Source organism: Pelodiscus sinensis, chromosome 25, assembly GCF_052426305.1.
Source record: "Pelodiscus sinensis isolate ZL-2025 chromosome 25, ASM5242630v1, whole genome shotgun sequence".
In the NCBI taxonomy this organism is placed as follows: domain Eukaryota; kingdom Metazoa; phylum Chordata; order Testudines; family Trionychidae; genus Pelodiscus; species Pelodiscus sinensis.
In genome coordinates, this window is record NC_143076.1 from 4,364,442 (window position 1) to 4,387,898 (window position 23,457).

General features: G+C 44.6%; 1 protein-coding gene across 1 annotated transcript in view; it reads left to right on the top strand.

Moving 5' to 3' along the window:
• The window catches only part of GRAMD1B (GRAM domain containing 1B), a 330,589-nt gene that overhangs the window by 56,742 nt on the left and 250,390 nt on the right, over positions 1-23,457 (top strand). The window contains exon 2 of the mRNA XM_075916427.2: positions 20,132-20,588. The gene's annotated coding sequence lies outside the window, so the exon portion shown is untranslated. The remainder of the gene's footprint in view (positions 1-20,131; positions 20,589-23,457) is intronic.

The following is a 23,457-nucleotide window of genomic DNA, read 5'->3' on the forward strand; positions in this document are numbered from 1 at the left end:
ACAGGACTAAATCCACTGAGGCTATGTCTAGACTGCCGAGCTTTTCTGGGATACCGGATGGATCGTGGAAAAGCTCTCCTGCATCCAAGGACTTGTATTCGGGTTTTTGGAACAGTTTCCAAAAAAGCAGTTGTGTTCTTTCAGCATCCCTGTATTCCTCTCGGTGAGAGGAATAAGGGACGTTCTGAAAGAGAAGTTTTTTCTGAAATTTGGTCCTGTGTAGACGGGCCAAATTTTGGAAAAGCCTCTTTTGGAAAAAAATACGCAAATTGTGGTTTGCAATTTGCATATCTTTTTCTGGCTTTTCTCCGCAGTGTAGACATAGTTTTCAGAGAGAGCTGGTTGAGCACCAAACTCTGTCCTGGATAAGATCTCCAGTCCCATCCAACAATAGGTCATGAATTTTCAGTAAATAACAGCTGTTGGAGGGTAATGAAAATTGTCTGAGAGTTCTCATAAGCCACCAATTGGGTGATCCTAGCACAAGCACCTTTTTAGTAGAGTTGATTACAATTTTCAGATGGAACTCTCTCAAAACATTTTGTAAGAAATCCAAAAATGTACTGATTTTGGCTAAGTTTTCAATGGGAGACTATCAAAACATTTTGTCTGACTTTATAATTTCAACTTTATTGCATTGAAGTCAAAACGATATAGATGAAACAAAATATTGTAGTTCACAAATAGTTCCAAGATTTTGACTCTATATTGATTCAAGTTGAAACAAAATTTCAAAATCTTGGAATTTCCAATGGAACAAGAAATTTAGTTTTTTGATAAGCTCTGATTTTAGTTTCCATGTTTGCAAGCCATCCATGTTCATAGGAATCTGTGCATTTCCAACCAATGCCCTCATTCGAAAACTGACAGAATTGCTGAACGCACTCACTTCCTGCTGAAGTCACCGAGAGATGAGGGTGCCTGCATCTTTGGATCTAGGGTCCTACTAACTGTCTTTATTCACATCTCATAACAGATGTAAACTCGGTACATGAAGGAAGATGCCGTTTTGTATTCCATTTAAAAAGTATTTACTCAGAGTGGAGCAGTATTTTCCTTCTCCCCTCTGTAGTGGAGACCTCATTTGCTTTGTTGTTTTTAGGCCAGGTCTACACTAGGGGACAATGTTGAATTAACATACACAACTTGAGCTACATGAATAACGTAGCTGGAATTGAAGTACTTTAGTTCGAATTCCTGGAGAGTCCCCACTGCGGGAGGTCCCATCCAACTTCCGGTGGAGAACCAGATTTGACGGAAACACAATCTATGGTCAATTCAGCCCCTCTAAATCAGTGTTTCTTAAACTATGTTCCATGGAACACTGGTATTCCGTGAACAACTCGCAGGTATGCTGCGACTTCCTTTTTGTTTTTGTCACTTCTTTGTTTTTGTCTTTTTTTGTGTGACAATTTTTTTTTAATTTCATAGATGTTCCACATAAAAAAAAAAAATTATTGTTCAGTGTTCCGCGGTCTCTCAGAAAGTGGAGATAAGGCCAGAGTCCACAGTAAAAGTCATTCTGATGGAGTCATTCTGCTTGTTCTTTGTTCATGGAACACGTAACACTAGGAAGCCGGGAAGACTGTGGACATGACCTTAGACAAATTCTGGTCTTGGCTGAAGATTCTCTTCCTGTAGCAGACAGCAGCAGCATGGTAAATGATTACAATAAAACAAGCTCAAGCTCTTTCTTTTCTTACCCCGTAGAGCTATAATATAAATGGCTGCCTCTGTGGTTGTGGCACTAGCTGGAGATCTAATATTACTCTTGCATTTATTATTAAACACCCTATCTGTGAGAGAAGCCTGGAGGCCAACATTTTCCTTGTTAGCTTTGATTTCTGATATTTATGACTGTCGTCTCCTCCTGTCCATCTGTTTTTAATGTCATCATCTATCATCTTTAAGTTCCTCTTTGTTTTGAATTCAGTGAGTGCATACATGGGGAGGGGGAAATGAACATCAGAAATGCCACAAAGCTCTCCCCTCCCCGTTATTCTCATTGCAAAACTCCAATGGGTTGCTTCATTGTTTTGGCTGGTGGACCAAATTAAGAGCTGTGCCCTGCTGTGTTAGAATCCAGTCCACGTGCCTTCGACCCATCCCAGCTTCAGGCACCCTATCGGTGTGGGCATGCATCCTTCAGGCCACGCTCACAGATGCCACCACCCATGCCATCCAGTGGCAATATTGGAGCCCATGGGCTTACAACTAAAGAAAGAGATACTCAAAAAAGGAGGTAGCCCAGCCTGCCCCCTCCTCCTCCACAGTCCCCATCACTGCAGAGGATACAGCAGGAGACTGTGGATCCACAGTCTCATGAGTTGGGCCCGGGTATGTCCCCAGGCACAAACGCATCCTCTGTGCCTGATGAGAGAGTTATGGGACCACTTCCTACCTCAGCTGATCACTTCACATCCTTCTAGGATCTCTTTAAAAGGGTCGCAGCTGACCTTAATATTGCCATGGAGCAGGTACAGGAGACACAGCATGAGCTAACCAACATCATCCAGGCCACCTCATCAGCAAAAATCCCTCTGCCTATAAATCCAGCCGTTAGGGGCCCAGCCAAAGCTATCTGGCAGATTCTGGTGGAGGTGGCACAGCAGAGGAACAAGCGGAATCAGCCCTGCTCCACTCCAGCTGATAAGGATAGCAAGAGACTGGATTTGTTTGGCAGGAAAGTCTATACATCATCCACTTTACCAGAGCCACCAGTTATGCCACCCTCCTTAATAAGGATGATTTCAACAGTTATTCAAAGCTCATCAATCCCTTTATTGAGGACATACCTGAGACGAAGAAACAGCAATTCATGGCAGTCATTGCAGAAGGACAGGCAATATCATGAACAGCTTTACAAGCTGCTCTCAATGCTGTGGACAGAGCCTCTAGATCGACAACAACTGTAGTTGTTATAAGACGGGCCTCCTGGTTCAACTCTTTGGAGTTTCCCTGTGAGATACAGTCAACCATGGAGGGAGGACCTACCATTCGGGAGCGAGAAGCTAAAACAAATCAGGTCCTTCACTCCATGAAGGACTCACGGACGATGCTCTGCTCTCTTGGCATCCACACACCTGCATCCAGGAGGAGGCAGCGTAGATACCAAGCTTACCCAAGACCTTACCGGCATACACATAGCAGCAGAGACATGACCACCAGCCTCAGAAACAAGGTGGTTGTGGCAGGCTACAGTGCAGATGGAACCAGAACAGCGCAACCAATCTGCCACAGCAACAAAATAAGCAAATGTTGAGGTGTTGGTTGAGGGACTGAAAATGAATTCATCCACTCCAGAGTTGGCAGTAAATGACAAGGCATTCATCCATCACCCTCTGCCCTTTTATAACTACTGACAGAGCATAACATCTGATACATGGGTGCTACAAACAATCCTGTCAGTATACACCATTCCTTTTCTCTCTATCCCTCCCTCCCATTCCCCTAACTTGTCCCTTTTCAGGGACCACTCTCATGAGGCCATCTTAAGACAGGAGGTCAGTCATCTCCTCAAGCTGGGTGCTATAGAAGTGGTCCCACACAAATATCAAGGGAGTGGTTTTACTCGCAGTATTTCTTCACGCAGAAAAAGAATGGAGGATGACGCCCAATTTTGGATCTTAGAGCCCTCAACAAATTTGTAAAGAGGCAAAAATTGTTACCATGTTACGATTCACCCTGCTCAGAGGTGTTCTCTGCTTCACCCTAGATACCCAACACTACCAAAATACCGTCCTATCTTTTGGACTCTCCACAGCAGCGATAGCTTTTTCCAAGATGTTTGCAGTGGTCACCACCCACCCGAGGAAACCAAACATCATTATCTATCCTTATTTTAATGATTGCTTCATTAAGGCAGGAACTGAGGACAATTCTCATCAAAGTACTTACCTGGTCAGGGAATGGTTCTACTCCCTGGGTCTGTTAATAAATGAGACAAAGTCAGTGCTCACAGCTACGCAAGCCATTCATTTAATCAGGGCACAGCTCGGTTTGACAACTGCCATAGCCTCCCTGCTGCAAGATGGGTTCTTTAAAATTTGTGACTTAGTTCTCAAGCTGCGCTTAATGCCACAAGTTACAGTGCATGACTGCCTTTAGCTACTCAGCCACAGGGCATCATGCAACCCAGTAGTGCCAAATGCAGGTTACTTTATGCACTGTCTCCAGGGCTGGCTCAGGAGAGTCTCCAAGCCAAATCATCACCCTTGCCAAAATCTTATCTGTTCCTCTGACAGTAAAAAGTGCAATACTATGGATACAAAAACAAAGAATCTATTCCTAGGTATCCCATTTCAAGCACCAGACCCTTCTGTAATAATAACCACAGATGCTTCCCTCATCAAATGGGGGCACACATGAGGGATTCCAAGATTGAGGACCGATGGACACCAACAGGACAGGCTGTCCACATCAACGTCCTCGAACTCAGAGGCGTATAGCTTGTTTGCCAACATTTCTTACCAGAGAGACCCGGAAAACATGTCGGAGAATACACCAACAACATCACCCGTATGTTTTATATAAACAGACAAGGTTGTGCCCGTGCCCATACCTTATGCACGGAGGCTATTGCCCTGTAGAACTGGTGTCTCACCCACGCTCTCACCGTAAGGGTGATATACCACCTTCCCAGGGCCCTAAATACCACCACCACTACACTAAGCAGAACCCTACCTCAGGAACAGGAGTGGCAGATAGATCATGGGGACCTCACAACAATCTTCAAGCAATTGGGATACCCTCTGATTGACTTTTTTGCCACAAAGTCAAACAAAAAGTGTCCCCTGTATGCTCCAGATCTGACATTGGTAAGGGTTCCCTCAGAGATACCTTCATTCTCAAGTGGAACCATCACCAATTGTACTCCATCCCTCCAATTCCCCTCCTCAACAGGACTATCCTCAAGATAAGAAGGGACAGGGCAAGGATCATATTCGTAGCCCCATGCTGGCCTCAGCAGCCGCGGTTCCCCTTCCTGAACAGAATGGCTTTGTCTCCCAATCCACACAACCCAAGGATCCTATTCCAACCGTAGTTCCAGACGCCACACCCACAGTTCCTTACACTGCACCTGAAAGCTTGGTACCTCGATGGCTCTCGGGTAGAGCTGCAGTGCTCAGCGCAAGTACAGAACTTTCTCCTATACAACAGAGCTCCTTCTACTCAAAAGACATATAGTGACAAATGGTTGTGGTTTGTTCATTGGGCAACCCCCTGAAACATTTCTCCAGAGACGGCCCCATTACCGGTGATATTGGATTGCTTATTACACCTTAAACAGTTGCACCTCTCTATCATCTCCATCAAAGTACACTTGGTGGCTATCACAACAGTCTACACAAAAATTGACGACACTACAATCTTTGTACATCCAATGACGAAACGGTTCCTGAAAGGATTACAAGTGCTGTTCCCTGACATAATCACTCCACATCAATCACGGTACTCACACTTGGTGCTAAACACTTACAGAATTGCCATTTGAACCCAGGGCCACAGGCTCACTCCTCCTGTGTCTAAAAACTGCATTCCTGGTGGCTCTAACATCAGCCCGCTGGGTAGGGAGATGGCTGCCAAAATGGCAGATCCTCCATATACGACCTTCTTCAAAGAGAAGGTGTCTCTGTGCACCCATCCCACGGTCCATTCATCCTGTTACATCAACCAGACTAATCACCTACCTGTATTTTTTTCCTAAGTCTCATGCCAATACCCTCGAAGCACTAACACATACGCCTGAGGTAGGCAGGGCACTTTCCTTCTACCTCATAGAACAAGGCCTTTTAGAGCATCACCCAAATTCTTTCTCTCTATTGCAGAACGCAATAAGGGGCAGCAGATATCATCTCAAACATTATCGCGCTGGATCTCAGACTGCATCAAAATGTGTTACCACACATGCAATATACTTGCGTGTATGTGTGTGTGTGGTTTTTTTTTAAAATCTTTATTGTGAACTGCATTCTAGTAGTTCTCATGACGCATTGTAAGAATCAGGGCCCTGTTTTCTTGGGTATGTACAAACATTCAGGAGGCACTGTCACACCAATATATCTGGTATTATGATGGTGGGGACCATATATGCTAGGCAGATATAATTTAAATGAGACAAAACATCTGGGGGGCGGGAGGGGAAGAGGAAGGTAATCAGTTACATAGGTTGGCATAACTTGATGTGAGTTTGCATGGTACAGTGCACATGGTCCCCTGATTGAGAGTCAGGAGACCAGAGTTCAGTTCCTGGCTCTATCACTGACTCTTTGTATGATCTCGTACAAGTCACTTGGCCTGTTTCCACTCCCATCCTTTAACTGTCTGTCTTGTATTATAAGGTCTTTGGGATAGGGAGGTGGGAAGTATTTAAGTTTTTTATTTTTAGCGTGAGTCCAAGATGACCTCTGTAAGCCTCATGGATCAGTAGAAGACTCCAGAGTTTGTTGGTAGATAAAAACAAAAACCATGACTTCATCAGGCATGAAGTCTGAGATTTTCAAAGCCTTCGAAAATCATTTGAAATGCAAACGATCCAAAAGGGAATGACTAGAACTAACAAGTACATGAAAGTATCAATAATCAAAAAGGGCCGAGGCTAGCCCAAAGGGTGGACTGGAGGTTGGGCACATCCAAACCTGTTTGATAGATAGGGATGTGTTTTTCTTCAGCTGCATGGTGTTAAACAAGGTTTTAAAATTAAACCTTTGGGCAGGGCTGAGAGCTAAATGTCAAGGTGTTAGTTGCTCCAGATGTCTCTAAATCCCAATATGAGAAGAAAATAAAGGGAAACCCTGAGATGGACCCTGAGATGGAAACATGTTGAGCCTGTTTCTTAAAAAGGCAGCAGCTAATGCAATTTTTTGGTATGTTAAATGGTTTCCCTCATCCCTCAGTCCTAATGCTCTGCTAATGATTGAGATTGTCTGTGAACTGCAGGAGGGAAAAGTGCAGCTGATTCAATTTAGCTGGAAGTGACAATCCATCAAGAGAGTCAAATAGGATTAAAGTGTGGATTCCCTTTGAAGTCTGTGCAGTAGTATCAATTTAAGAAAAAAAATTAAAGACAATTTAGTGCTCATGGGAGATACTAGATTGCCAATCTCACAGAGATGAAACAACTTAAAAAAAAAAACAATAAAATTCTGCAGCACCTTAGAGACTCACAAAAAGCTTTCATGGGCACAACCCATTTCTTCAGATGAGGTCTTGAGCTACGGCACATCTGCAGCTGGGGCTGTACCAGTGGAATCTTCCCTTAGGGTGTGTCCCACAGCAGGGCTTAACTCGAAATAAACTCCGCAAACTGAGCTATGTCAATTGCGTAGTTTATTTTGAAATTGAAATTGGGTGTGTCTACCCAGCACTTATTTTGAAACAGAGCACTCTTCCTCTGACGTCCCTTACTCCTCATTCAATGAGGGCTACAGGAGTTGGGGTAAGACGTCCTCTAGCGTGACAGTATTTTGACATTATTTCAAAATAAGTACCTGATGTGTAGACGTGAACTAAGTTATTTCAGAATAACCCTCATGGTTGACCCTAAGTCCCGCATGCCCGAGGATGGGGAGCAAGAGACTCTGCATATTCTCCCCACACCCAAGCCAATCAGGGCTTGGGAATGGGGGATGGGGGAAGGGGAGAGTGCACGAAGTCTCCTCCCATCCTGCTCCAGTCCTGCAGAGAGCAAGCGGCACTTCTAAGCACCATGTGCTCCTGTGACGGACCAGGCCGGGTCTGGGCACAGCTGAAGGCATCCTTTCAGGGCGAATTGCTCAAACTCAGGGCTCCTTACAGCCCCTGACTGGAGACCTTCCCAAACAGGTCACAAACCAGTCATACCGAGCAAAACCCCTCTGACATCCCAGCTCTCTCTCTGCCACAATCAGCCCCGGGCCTACCACACAGGTGAGGGGCTATAGAACTCAATCTGTCCTACCTTGAACGGGTCTTTCCGGTCCCAAGGTACCAACCACAAATCCCTGGTCAATTTACACTTTGGATCTTACCCACAAGAGCACGCTGGGCCAATCCTTTAGAATCTAAAATCTAAAGGTTTATGAATAAAAGAAAGAAAAGGTGGAGAGTAAGGTTGTTAAAGAAAATACATGACATGCATCAAATCACCAAGTTCTCAATGCAGGCTCTCAGCAGAGATGTTACAACCTGCAATCTTAAAAGTCTCTGGTGTACATCCTATGTCAGGGTGGACCAATGATTCTTCCCGGCTCGCTGTTCCTTGCAAGGTTGCATCTGGAATCAGTGGCAGAATTGAAGGCAAGATGGAGTTCACCTTATGGCAACCAAGACACTTGCGTGCTTCCCCTCCCACATGTAGATATATCTCATTAATCTCTGTATTAATCATTTTCTCATTGAAATTTTTATTTTAACTTTGTATTAAGTCCTTTTAGCATTGTAATAAGTCTTTAGCTTTGTTGTATTAAGTCCTTTTACATAGAAACTTTGTATACTTTCATATAGAACACAGAAACTTGTATTAAGTCTTTTTACATAGAAACCTTGTATCTCGTAGACTTTTTTCCCCCTTTTGCTTAACTGATTGTCCTGTTGAGTGAATGAGGTGTGAATGGATAAGGCATGAGACACAAGCACCTCTGGGCACTTGCAAAGGTTGGAGAGGGGATGGAAGCCAGATCCAAGAACAAGAAGAACAATACGGACCTGTGAAAGGGGCTCATTTTGAAAGAAGATTGGACATATGGAGGCCTTGGGAATCAGCAGCAAGTGCCTGCTTTTGGAAGCATCCTCTTGGAAAGAGAATGAGGCAGCATTGAGACACCACCCCAAAGATGGTTAACATAATTAATATATGGAGATATACCTATCTCCTAGAGCTGGAAGCAACCCTGAGAGAGCATCAAGTCCAGGCCCCACCCTCACAGCAGGACCAAGTGCCATCCCTGACAGATTTGCCCCACATCCCCAAATGACCCCCTCAAGGATTGAATTCACAAACCTGGGTTTAGCAGGCCAATGCTCAAACCACGGAGCTATACCACCCACGCTCAGCTGTTTAACTGCAGATGCATATGATGACTCTCTCATGTGATGACTAACTGGTGGCGATCTGCAGGAGAGGGAAGACACTATAAATCTAGGGAGTACCAATCCGAATCGGCAGAAGCCAGGCTCCACCCCCTCCTTCACCTAACTCACCTGGCCAGTGCAGTTAGGGGGAGCAACTATTGATAACAACAAGAAGACGGGCTGAGTTTGTGTGATATATCATATGCACATAAGTGTTGATCGCTATATGTGTACAGGCAGCCCCCGGGTTACGTACAAGATAGGGACTGGAGGTTTGTTCTTAAGTTGAATTTGTATGTAAGTCGGAACTGGTACATATTGTAGGGGAAACTCTAGCCAAACATTTCTCCAGAGCTCAGTTTTATTCTCCCACACCTCACTTCCCTCAGTCCTTTATTCTCAAGCTGAGGTGTCTGCTGAGAAAAGCCGCTCCACGTCTCCCTGGTCTGCTGGGGGGGGCGCTAGCTTCGCGTCTCCCTGGTCTGCTGGGGGGAAGCAGCTAGTGCGGGGTTGCCTCACCCCGTTTGTAAGTAGGGATCCGATGTAAGTCGGATCCATGTAACCCAGGGACTGCCTGTATATTACCAATAAATGTGGCATTTTGCCTTTTCTCTCTGAAAAGATCCCGTGCAGCACTTTTAAATGCAACACACAGACCCTGACTGGTCTGGGGGTGGGGGAGTGCGTGAAGTCTTTGCCCCTGCTGCCCCTCCCCCAGAGAGAACCACCAGCTGTTCTGAACAGCTGGAGGTTCCCTCTATGTTCTGTGCCCCAGATGGTGGGAGGAGACTTCTCATGCTCTCCTCTGCCACCCCAATCAGGGCTTAGGGACCAATGAGCTGTCACGTTACTGGATTTTAAGGGGATCAGACAGGTCACTGCTGCACCCAAGGGGGGGTGGTTGCCCCAAAGTCTGTACGAAGGGGGCCATGTGAGGTATCAAATGAAAGCTTATGTTTTACTGATTTTATGTGTGTTATTCATGTACTTCTGTGGTATCTGTATGTGGAGTTATACATATGGACTCTGTGCTGATGTTGGAAGAGTCTCTGCCAGGAATGTTCAGTCCGTGACTATGCTAATTAGCAAGGCTGCAGGGAGAAGGCTCTCAGAGAGGCCAATACACACCTGAGGAATGTGGCTGGGACCTGCAAACCAACCAATATCATGAACAGGGATAGGTCACGGGGCCGTGGGACCTGCTCCAGATTGGTAGATACCAGGCCACTTCAAAATTATTGCCCACCACTGCCTTAGAGCTTTATCATGACAGCTGAACTTACAAATGTAGAATTATGTAAAAAATAATGGTATTCAAAAATAAAACCATTGAAACTTTAGAGCCTCCAATCCATTTCGTCCGACTTCTTGTTCAGTCGATTGTTCAGACAAATAAGTTTGTTTACATTTGCAAGAGAGAACGTAGCCAATGTTGGAAGACATTTATGTGCCAGATGTGCTCAAGATTCAAATGACGCTTTATATTTCAAGCACCATTCTAGAGAACATGCGTCCTTACTGATGAGAGGTTCTGCTCAATAATGGTCCAAAGCAATGAGGACCAACGTATCTTCATTTTCATCCTCTGAGTCAGAGGCCACCAGGAAAAGGCTGATTTTTCCTTTTTGGTGGTTCGGGTTCTGTATTTTTTGGACAGGAGTGTTGCTCTTTTAAAACTGCTGAAAGCATGTGTCACGCCTTGTCCTTCTCAGATTTTGGAAGGCAGTTTGAATTCTTAAACTTGAGTTGAATGTTGTAGCTATCTTTAGAAACTGCAGATTTCTACCTTCTTTGCGTTTTGTCAAATCTGCAGTGAGTGTTCTTAAAATGAACAACATACACCTAGTCATCCTCAGAGATGGCTATAACACGAGTATATGGCAGAATGCAGGTAAAACAGAGCAGGAGACATACAGTTCTCTTTCCAGGAATTCAGTCACAAATTTAATCTTTTTTTTTTAACAAGCGTCATCAGCAAGGAAGCATGTCCTCTGGAACAGTGTCTGAAGCATGAAGGGGCATATTAATGTTTAGCGTATTTGGCATGTAAATACCTTGCAATGCCAGCTACAAAAGTGCCACGTGAACAGCAGTTCTCACTTTCAGGTGACATTGTAAATAAAAAGCGGGCAGCAATATCTCCTGTAGATGTAATCAAACTGGTTTGTCTTAATGGTTGGTTGAACAAAGAAATGTGACTAAGTGGACTTGTAGGCCCTAAAGTTTTACATAGTTTTTTTTTAATGCAGTGATGTAACAAAAAAATTACTTCATTTTTACAAGTGAAGGTGCATGATAATGATAATGAAATTACACTAAACACGTATGAGATTAATTGAAAAATACTATATCTTTTGCTTATCATTTTACAGTGCAAATATTTGTAATAATAATTTGAGGTGAGCACTGTACCCTTTGTATTCAGTGATGCAACTGAAATAAAAATATTTGAAAATGTAGAAAAAGTTCAGAAATATTGTGTCCATTTCAACTGTCATTCTATTATTTAACAGCACGATTAATTCACATGATTAGCTCAAAAGAATTAAGAGAGTAATTGACAGTCCTACTTTAGTCTCATGTAAGAAACTCAGTCGGGCCAAAAGAAGCTCAAAAGGGTCACAGAGCTATAGCACACTGCTTGTGAAAAGTGGAGTGAAACAACCAAATGGGGAGTGGGGAGAGACCTAAAGAGGGATTTTTTTTTCATGTTTTCTTTGCATAATGGAAATTTTCACAAATGAATTACTCTCTCTTTCCACAGCTGAGTTCCAGGTTTTCTCCTGTTTTGCTTCTTGGGCTATAGCTTATTGAAGTTGACGTGTGTTTCTGGTACTCAGTTGTTCATTATCTATTTGACTCATTCCTGTTACAAGTTGACATTGAAGAAAGTAGGGAATCAACAGTGGGATGCTGTAGCTCATTGACAAAAACTCTTTTGTGACTGTTTGTTGTGATTAAGTAATTGTCACCAAGAAGAGCCAATCAGGGAACAGAAACAATGCCATGTGGTTTACGTGGCCAATTAAAACTGACTATCCCAGCTTTAATTTTGAATGTCAAGTATGGAATCCTTCCAGAGCACTGCTTGCATATGAATTTGTCCATGAATTATTCATGAGAAATCTCTGAGTAGTTATGAATATTGAAGGAATTCATCAAAGCAGTTTCCCAACAATTTGCAATTAGAGAAGAGGCTCAGTTAACTAGAGACATCCCTCTGCTGCGAACTGTCTGCTTTTAGTTTCAAGCATAGGAAAAAGAATGCAGGTGGGAAAAGGAACAGTTGTCCAAGGGAAAGACCACAATCTGACACAATCACTTGTGGACCAGAGCATCTTTCTAAATCCTTTCTCATTTGCCAGAGAGCTGTGTTTTCAATCCATTTATCCCTTTGGCTAGAATGGCCCAATGGAGGAAACCTAAGTAAGGAGGGAAAATGGAGCAAAGGAAGGTTTGGGTTGACTATTGAGGAAGAGAGCTGGACACACATGCCAGCCCGCTTTGCGGGGCTCCACAGCTGTCCTTGGCAGTTAGGTTTTAAAAAGTGGGGAGGCAGTGGCCCTGCACCCTTTGGTACTTATGCTCATAGTGACAGCAAAGAGAGCATGGAGTTGGGTCCGTCCATCCTGCGAGAAGAAGTGGCAGATGCTATTAAGAAAATGAAGCACGAGGAAACACCAGGGCTACATCTAGACTGGCAAGTTTTTCCGCAAAAGTGACTACTTTTGTGGAAAAACTTGCCAGCTATCTACACTGGCCACTTGAATTTGCGCAAGAACACTGACGATCAATGTAAGATTGTCAGTGTTCTTGTGGAAATACTATGATGCTCCCGCTCGGGAAAAAGCCCTCTTGCACAAATGCTTTTGCGCAAGAGGGGCAGTGTAGACAGGTAAAAACTGTTTTGCGCAAAAAAGCCCCGATGGCGAAAATGGCGATCGGGGCTTTCTTGTGCAAAACCGCGTCTAGATTGGCACGGACACTTTTCCGCAAATAGTGCTTTTGCGCAAAAGCATCCGTGCCAATCTAGACGCTCTTTTCTGCAAATGCTTTTAACGGAAAAACTTTTCCATTAAAAGCATTTGCGGAAAATCATGCCTGTCTAGATGCAGCCCAGGGGTAGAGAATGTGTCTGCAGAATTGTTAAAAGCAATTAATGGACATGGTACTTGTCTGTTGTAGAAAATTTGTAATGATGTATGGATGATTAGAAGATTAGAAATTGGTTGGAAGATAGCATATTTTTCTGCCCTATCAAAGCAAAAAGACCTAATAGAATGTAGTAACTATCATGCCATCACCCTGATATTGCATGGGAGCAAAGTTCTGCTCCGAGTAATCCAAGATGGCATGAAACAAAGGATAACACAGAACTACCACCACAACAAGCTAGCTTCAGAGAGGGCTGAGATACCCATGATCAGAAAGTGAATATCTGCCATCAGAACTGAAAAATACAGGGTATAGTCAATTAGGTGCTTCACTGAATGCTCACAAGCATTTGATACCATTTGACACAGCCATCTTTGGAAGATATTGGCACAACACTTTTTGCTACAGCCACTGTTCTAATGCAAAAAAATTCTGATCTATAAAAAAGCTCATCACCTAATAAACCATCTTGTTAATCTTTAAAGTGCTACATTGTCCTGTTTTTTGTTTCAGCTAGACCAGACTAACACGGCTACATTTCTATCACTATTGAAGAATTTGATGTGAGAATAAACAATTATTCCTGAATGTGGACAAGCAGTATTGTCAGTAGATTAATTTCAATTATCTGGGATTATATACATCCAAACAAAGAAGCTGTTCAAAAGAAATCAGAATAAAGGCTAGGTAGGGATGGCTTGTTCAGCTATGGCTTATCTTAGAAAGGTTGGAAAAAAGTGGCATCTTGAAGGGTACAATGATGTGACTGGTTTAGAAAAAAATTGTTTTGTTTATAGTGCTGCTGACAAGAAAATTCAAGCACTTGAAATGTGATACTGGCAAAGACTTTTGCGTATCATCTGCTTGATAGAGGAGGAAGACAAATGACCATGTTAGGAATATTATTGGAGAGAAGCAGACTCAGCTGTTGGAAATTGGTAGACTCAAACTTACGTACTTTGATCCCACTGGGCATAAAGAGGGAAAAAGCCTTGAGAAAGTTCTGTGGCAGGAATGATGTGAAGGGTCATTCTAAGGGGACAAAAAGTGAGGAGAGGGCTGGCTGGTGTGTGGCAGATGAATGGAAAGTCAGTTGTCGAGGGCTCGAAGTGAGTGATGGATTGAGAAGATTTCTGAACATTCTGTTACGATTTTACCAATATTCAGACATGAGCAAGTGCACTTAGGGAACAAAAGAGGTGGACCAGATGACTTGACATGACTAGATGGCCTTGTGTTGTCTTGGTGTTGAATGAGGTAGCTGGAATATAGAAGTTGCTAAGTTTCCATGTGGGTTTGTTGTTGGCTATAAAATAACCAATTTTTTCTTTCCCTATTGGTTGGATTTCTCTCCAGATTATTTGGGGGATGGGGGAAGGGGAATGCCTTGCTGCATTTCCTGTCAGAATTAACAAGCCAAACTGCAGCTGCCTTCATGATTTTCTGGCCTTCTTATAAATGAATAGGGACCCCCTCCGCTCTATCCCGCCCACTGAATTTTGGCATTTGGGATTGTAAAACATGAGCCACAGAAGGATTCCTGCCTGCAAAAAAGCCAGTTGTGGTTGTGAATGATTGCAATGTCATTGTACAGCATGTAGCACCCACCTGCTTCTCCGCTTCAGTTTGGGACAGACATGGACATGCAGTCTTAGCTGATTGTGTGTGAAATGAAGCAAAATCATAGGTTGACTGCAGAGAGCTGAGCATCCAGCATAAAATGAACAAAGGGCTAGAAGACAGGAAGCCTTGAATTCTAATTCCAGCTGTGCCACTGGCTGAGTCTACGGCCTTGGGCAAGTCAGTAGTCTCTCTGTGCCTTTCTTTGCCCCATCTGTAAAATGGCGATGATATTCATCTTCCTCTGTGGTTTTTTGAGATCTGTCATAGTGATTTGCAAACATAGCGCTCTGTAGAACTGCTAAATATAACTGTTAGAATGTACTTGCTGGCGATAGCTGGCTTTTTGCCTGCCTGGGAAATAGTGTTATGTTACCAATTGGAACCTCTCCAGCTACAGTTCTTGAGTCAGAAATAGAATATCTGCTGGCAAAATGAGTTGCACATTCCTAGTGGACAATTTTTTTAGAGGCAATAATTAGGCAGCTATCTTTCACATGCTGCATTACCTTCCTCTCTAGCTGACCTCTATCAACTATTTCTCTCCCTTGATAGTCATAAGAACACTAGAACTGGAAGGGACCTCGAGAGGTCATCAAGTCCAGTCCCCTGCCCTCATGGCAGGACCCAGTACCTGTCTAGATCATCCATGATAGATGTCTGTCTGACTGCTTTTAAATCTCTCCAGTGATAGAGATTCCACAACCTCCCCAGGCAATTTATTCCAGTGTTTAACCACCCTGACGGTTGGGAAGTTTTTCCTAATGTCTAACCTAAACCTCCCTTGCTGCAATTTAAGCCCATTGCTTCTTGTCCTAGCCTAGGAGACCAAGGAGAACAATTTTTCTCCTTCCTCTTTGTAACACCATTTTAGAAACTTTGAAAAAATGGTACCTCTGCTGCAATCCCGTTGACAGGGCCAGATTAAGATGTGTTGAGGTCCTAAGCTATGTCAAGCTTAAGAGGCCCCATAGCATTGCCAAAAAATGTGTATTCTTCTAACAGAACGGACAGTGAAAATAGAAATAATAAACTTTTATATTTCAGAATATATTGACTAGAACAGTGGTCCCCAACCTTTTGGGGGTGCCGGGCACCTAGGGGCGGGGCCACTCACACGCTGGGCACCCTGGGGCGGGGCTGCACCCATACGCCGCATGCCCGGTGCTGGCGCCACTCATGCGCCGCACTGCCAGGGCCGGCGCTGCTCCTGTGCTGCACGCCCAGGGGTGGGGCTGCCCATACGCCACATGCCCAGGGCCGGTGCCAATCCTGTGCTGCGTTCCTGGGGCAGGGACGCCCATATGCCACGCACCCGGGGCCGGAACAGCCCATGCGCTGCATGCCCAGGGCCGGGGCCGCTCCTGTGCCGCATGCCCAGGGGCAGGGACACCCATACGCTGCGCACCTGGGGCTGGGGCTGGTGCCGCTCCTGTGCTGCGTGCCCAGGGGCCGGCACAGCCCATATGCTGCATGTCCGGGACCGGCACAGCCCTTGCGCCGTGCACCCAGGGGCCAGCTCCGCCCACACGCCAGGGGGCAGGGCCAGCCCCGATCACTCGGCGGGTGCACAGAAATGGCCTGGTGGGGCCATGGCACCCGCGGGCACCACATTTTGGACCACTGGACTAGAAGGACTGTGGATGAGGAAGAAGAGACCCTCCTGCCCTTTCCAAGGTGAAATGCACCCAGTTCCCTTTTCTAGCAAGATAAAGAACTACCATCACCTGGTGACTGGAGTCTCTGGGCATGGCTGAATGCGGGGAGGCTTGTATCAAGGACACACAGTATAGAACAGGTAGAAAGAGTGTCAGAAAAGTGGGATACATTGATATTGTATCTGATGTCAGCCACACATCTGAAGTAATGTTCCTCTGACCACAGTCGATTTGTGGTACACTCACTTTGGTTCTGAAAGAAAATGTTCCTGAGGTAATGTGCGCAGCTTTTTATTTCAGAGGCAGACTTAAATCACCAGATCTTCTAGCCAAAATGCAAGGGCACGGCTTTATGCCAACTGTATCCCTGTACGTGGAAAGGAAAGAAGACTCTAATGAAGCGTTCCTCTTCCCTGTGGGTAGACGGAAGGTGCAGAAGTGCGCTCTGATTGCTGGGGCCTCCACTGTTGAGGGGGAAAATAGTGAATTCAATTTTGGTTAGATTTTATTTTTACCCCATGTGGAGAGTCAGCACTTTCTCAGTAGACACGGAATAATCAGATACTGATTTGTGGGGAACTCTGAAATCCCTGACAGAGTTTATTCCTTTTATATCTCACTCAGGTAGTGGACATTGATCTGGGAAAATCCAGGGAATCACAGTGTGTAGCAGCAAAGTGTTTTGGGGGGTTGAAGAAGAGCAGTAATGGCACAGCGATCTCAGTCTTGTTTCTTGGGCTGGCAAAGAACGACTGCTAGTCAACACAGGATGAGCAGTGTAACTGATGTAACTTTGTCCTCTCCATAGGCGTCCTTCACTGATCTCAGTGAGTCTCACAAATATTCATTAATGAATGAAACTTTGGAATACCTCTTGGAGTTAGGTAAATCACAGGCACATTTCACAGACTGAGAGAGGTTGATACTTGGCTGAGGCTGGATTTCACAGTGACTCAGTGGCAAATAGAAGTGGGGTGTCCTTGCTCTAAGGATGAAGGGGGCTGACATGAGTAGATCTGATAGAAGGGGTGTGCCAGTTTGGGGAATCTACGTACACTGTATGAATTTTGATCGATTTTCTATTTATAGCTGTAACCCACTGGGTGTATCAAATCCGCCATTTGCCAACGGGGGCAATGTCATGTATATCCCACCCCAGGTATAGAATATAGAAGAAGTAAAAAGTCTATTTTCTGCCGGACATGTCACTTTCTGATGACAAAGAACCGGAGAAGAAAATAAGGAAGCGCTGATGTTCAATGCAAAGATGATTCTGGAAGTTAGAGAAAACACGTGTAGGTTGGCGTTAGCAATAGTGGAGATGCTAGAGACAGTTAGAGACAGAAGAATAGGGTATTTTAGACTATTTTATCTGCTGTTCCTAATTGCTTAGGACTGTCAGAGCTCCACTTAAACATCACATGGGAATTGTTGCTTGCCTTATGATGTCTTTTACAGTGTTGTTTGAAGACCAGCTTATGGGCAGGCCAGCTCTAACATAATAGAAAGGGATTTGCTAGCACAAGTGGGGACATATTTTCCTGCAAGTAAGCCTTAAGTATCTTGCTATCCATCCTAGGTGCTTCTCTGGCTCTCACTGCTGTAGAATCTGAGCACCTTAGCATCTGCAATAGCTTCATCTTCACAGCACTGCTGCGAAGTAGAGAGGCACTGTTATCCCCATTTAATACAGAACCCATCTTTGTCTCGGATTCCTAAATGCTTTGCCCAAAGTCACTCAAGCAGTGTGGGTCAGAGAAGTGACTTGAACCTCACTTCTCCCAAGCACTAGATTAGTGCCCTGACCACTGGATTGTCTGTCTTAAGCCTTCATGCCCAGACCCAGTCTTTATTCTTAGAAAGTTAAATATTTTGAATTTTAGAGAGGGCATATCTCCTAGCAAAATGTAGTGAAAATGTCAGTCTAGGATGCTGATTCCCTCTCTGGTGTGAAGTTATTGAACATTTCAAGATCTGTATGTGCCGAGAAATGTGAAAAAAGTGGTTGAAACTAATGAGCTGCAAATGGGAACTGTGCAAAGACCTTCACCTGCAGGAGACAGGAATGGGAAACAATCAGTTCCTGTTTCTCAGCCACAGAGCAGAGAGAGTGCTCAGTTGTAGATGTGGTTCTTGCGCAGCTGCTTTTCCAGAGCGTTTATTAAAACCCCCACACTGATGTCAGATGTGTCGTCCTTTTCCCCTTAGGAAGCCGGCCTGGGCGAGATTTCTCAGTGCCGGGGACAAGCGTGTGAAACTGGTTCCTCTCTCCACATTGGACTCAGCCATTGAGACATGAACGGGTTGGGGGCTAGATTGTGGGGCAGCGTCTCAATGGGTTATCAATGAAAAACATCTGTTGTCACATCTGTTTGGAACAAGTAGCAGCATCAAACCTCTAAAAACCTCACGATCCTTAGCAAACCCCCTCCAAACCACTTTTCAGTGTTGCAGAGCCACTTAGGGTGTGTCTAGACTACCTAGTTTTGTCGACAAAAGTGGACTTTTGTCGACAAAACAATACCAGCGTCTACACTACCGCGGAGTTCTGTCGACATAACGTCGACAGAACTCCGCGGTTTTGTCGACGCTGGTATACCTCATTTTACGAGGCATAACACTTTCTGTCGACAGAACTCTGTCGACAGAAGGTGTTATTGCCTGTAACGTTGCGTCCAGACTACGGAATTCTGTCAACAAAGTGGCTTGCTTTGTCGACAGAACTCCATGTGTCTGGACGCAAATTGTCGACGGAAGTTTTGTCGACAGTATCTGTCGACAAAACTTCCGTCGACAAAACGTGGTAGTCTAGACGTACCCTTAATGACCCCAACCAGAATGGAGCCCTCTTGTGCCTGGCACTGTACAGACCCACGAGAAAGGTCTGAGCTGAGTGTTCCAAAGGCAGACAACTTAACATTTATGGGATTTTCTCCCGGGAAGCTTTTGAAAATCATAGAATCGTAGGAGGTCATCAAGTCCCGTCCCCTGCCCAAGGCAGGACCAACCCCAACTAAACCAACCCAGCCAGGGCTTTGTCAAACCAAGACTTAAAAACCTTTAGGGATGGAGATTCCACCACAGCCCACAGCCTATAAATGAAGGCACGGTGCAGCAGGAAGGTAAACAGACAGGTAGAGTGATTGGAGATGGAGGATAGGATACCAGGAATATGAGCTTTTTTGGCAGATAAGTGTGCGCAATTTGTGGGTAAGGAGATGGTTTGATGCTAGAAATAACAGAATTCCCATTAATCTGCTCTATCCCCATACAAGCACCCTGTTCATGCACCTGTCATCTTACCATCAGCCTTTCCATTGCTTGCAAGCAATAAACCTGCTCCCCCCCCCCCCGTCAGTATATTTTGGCAGCAAATAAGAAAACTCCCCAACCTTTCCCAAACCCATTTGTTAAATGAAGCAAATGTTGTAAACACCGAAACGGCTCCATAACCGGCTCCAACCACCTTCTCCTTCCCACACCCCAGAGTACTAGATACAAATGATTCAGCTGTGTTAAACGTCCCCGTTCAAATCACAGCCTCTCATTCGAGTGCTGTCCGCGTTGGCTGTAAGTTTGCACAGCGGAGCTGTTAAAAGCCCCCCCAGTGTCTGTCTCATTTCTTCAAATTCTCTTTATTTTCTCAGGTTACATTTCAAACCCTCCACCAGCTGGGAGAGGAGCTTTCCAGCCAGCTGAGCTGCGAGGATGCACCGGGAAGCACAAGGGACTGAAGATCTCCGCCAGAGAGAGGAGCGCCTGCCTGTCAGCCAGCGGAGGGTTAACGAAACAAACTGCTCTTGTGCAGGCAGAGTATGTTCTTGGCAGTGAGTGGTGGTCTGTGTTAGTGTGTGCGAGCAGGAGCGCGGAACCGCTTGTTTCCGTTCACCAGCTGGCAGAGGGAGCGTCAAAGCTCAGGTTCCAGTGTCGGGCTGCAGGGAAGGACCCCCCTCATTGCCACACCACATCGCCTCTGGATGGGGTCCTCTCCCCCTTTGCAGGGTGGGATTTGACCGGGAGATGCTGCCGTGAGGAGTTCGCAGCTGCAGCTTTGCCCAGACCTCCCTCTGCTGAATGAATGAGTGCCTTTCAGAGCAGACCCAGGTAAGACTCTCGGGATTGCTTTCAAATCCTTCCAGTCAGCCTCCTGAAAACAGCCTGGGCCAAATCCTGCCCTGCTGTAACTCTGCTGCCGTCTGTGGGCACGACAACAGGGATTGGATTTGCTCCGTTGTCTCAAAGCCAGGCAGATAACTTGCCAGGCTGGTCTCCTGGAGTGAGAAAAGTAGAGCTTGTTTTGCTGGTAATCTGTGACACTGTTTGCTCTGAAGCATCCTTGTGGTGGAGTTTTATTGCCTTATACACTGCATATGGATCATCAAAGTTACAGCAAGTGAACAGTAAAGCTATTAACATGGACTGTAGAAAAGGTGGTGATGGGAAAGATCTGCTGGTATTTTTGGAGGAGCTGGGGGGTTTCTTCTCATCTGCTCTGATAATCCAGTGTTTGTGATAGGGCCCCTGTTAACATGCTCCACGTAATATAATGATGGAACATGTATGTGCAACGTGCTACATATTCATGTACTAGCATATCTCCAAACACAGCATATTTAGCAGAGTTCTTAGACACAGCAAAACACTGCCTCCATGTATTTGCTTGAATTTAAAAACTGAGCTTTCCTCCCGGTGCTCTCACCTTTTGCAATTTTGCCCATCGAACACAAGTATTCAGCGTGGAGACTCAGGGATTTGCCGTGTAAGTGGTATTCTTAATAATATGGGACAGGGCACCACTTGATGCAGCAGGGTGATAAGTTAGACAAACCCTCTTACAGAAGCCTGGGCACAGAAGCAATTAACGAGACAAAACAATCTGACCACCCCTTTCATAACTAATTCTGTGCACGTGCATGTAATTACTTTGCATTTTTGGCAGTGATGAGATCAACAAATTAACCTAGTAAATAACAACGATCATGGCATATTTTATGACGAGGTGTATTATTTAACATGGTTGATGCCAGTATCCTGACACAGAATCAATTCAATAAGATAAAGAAGTACAGTATGTGAGCAGACATTCATGAATCTGTATGAATGTGACAAAAGGAGACTAAACTTAACCACTGCACTCAGTGGATGATAAAATGTACAGCAGTCTAATTTTATGATGCCTGTGGAATGATGCCTGTGGAAAAGGGCCCATGTGGCTCAGGGATTTCAGAAAACCTTAAATCATTTTTTCCAAGACCGCTTGTTAGAGCTGTTTGAAATTTTCTGCATTTCAAGTGTTTTGACCAAAATTTGAAGCAACATTTTGAATTGTGATTGGAAAAAGGAAGAAATGTTGATCAAATTTCCACAAAAAATTCCAGTTTTAAGCAGTATAGAATGCGGGCAAGAATTCAAATTTTGAAGTTTTGAATGAAAAAATGTATTAAATTTCAAATTTTGTAGGAAAAAAGATAAAAATAAAAAAATAACTTTTTTATGAAATGTTCTGGTTTTGATCTCTTCTCTCCTAATAGCTTCCATTCCATCAGAGATGCTATGGATGCTTCAAATCCTGCTTCTGATCATAAGAATTGCAGTCATCCAATCAGAGCAGGGAGAATATCCATGTGACTTTTGTGACTAGTCATGGCTAACTGACTCATCTTATATTTGATGTATCAAATATATTTGAATCTCTTTATACTGGCAACCCTGAGAAACAAGGCATGTCAGATTAAAGATTTTACTGGGCCAGGGAGGGTGCTGTGGAGTCTGGCCGTGAGGGGGTGGGAGCGAGGTGCTTACCTGACACCGTGCACACATGGCTCCATGCTTCCCGCTGCTCCCAGACACAGTCCCCCAGCACCATGAGAGTGGTGGGGAAAAGCCTCAGGGTCTGTCCAGTTGGGGAGGCTGAGAAATGCCACTTCCTCCTCCGCCTCTCCTCTGTACCATGCATGGAGGTTTAAGTGTACTAAACAGCCCACCAAACAATTTGCAAGGAACAGAGAAAGTTTTAAAAAATCTTGGCATTAATAAGATGAAATAGTGATTGTAATGTTAACCTTCTGTGACCTAACATTTCCCAAACAGAGAAAGAGGATAAATTCAACAGGTAAACAATTGCTGTGAGATTATTTGCTCCGTTCTTTAACATTTTATATACTACATATAACCAGAATGGCTGGTCAGACATCCTGTGGATCTCATTTTAATTGAAACAAAGCAAAGTTTTCAAGCGTTTAGATTTATGGTTTCTCATTCTTTGTTTTTGCTCATGTTTCTTACAGCTACAAATGGATAAAACAGGGACTTGATCTTGCAAACCCAGGAGTGATTTAAGTCTGGGGTCCCATTAAACCTATTTATTCCTTTTCTGCACTGCAAAATGCAGAACAGAGACTGGGGTAGTTGAGTAGTTTCATTTTTGGCCCAGCCATAGAAAGAGCATGCTGCTTTCTCTTCCATATTGATTTCTTCTCTAAATGTACAAATTTCTCAACCATTAGAATTAGTTGGTAATTTCAATCCATTCCCAGGAGCTGAGAGGTCTGGTAGGATCAAGGGATCTTAACTGGCTTGTGAGTGCCAGAAAGAAATACAATCACTAATAATGCCTAGCTCTTACATAGTGGTTTTCATCAGTTGATCTTGGAGCCCTTCTCAATTTTAATGCAGAGCACTACATAATGGATGATGCTTAAAAGACTATGCAGGTGCCAGAGGCACCCAGTTTGGATTAGGGATGTAAAATCCTGTTTAACTGGCTAACTGGTTAAACATATTGTTTAACTGGTTAACCGATTAAAGGGGGAGAGCATCCCCCCTGCCTGCCACTGGGCTGAAATCCCCCCCCCCCATACGTCCCCCCGCCCTGGTCCCTCACCACCCATGGCAGAGGCTGCATCAGCTAGGAGATGTCGGAGGGCCGCAGGTGTCCTGGTCAGAGCACCTGAGTCCCCCGCAAGCAGGGGTG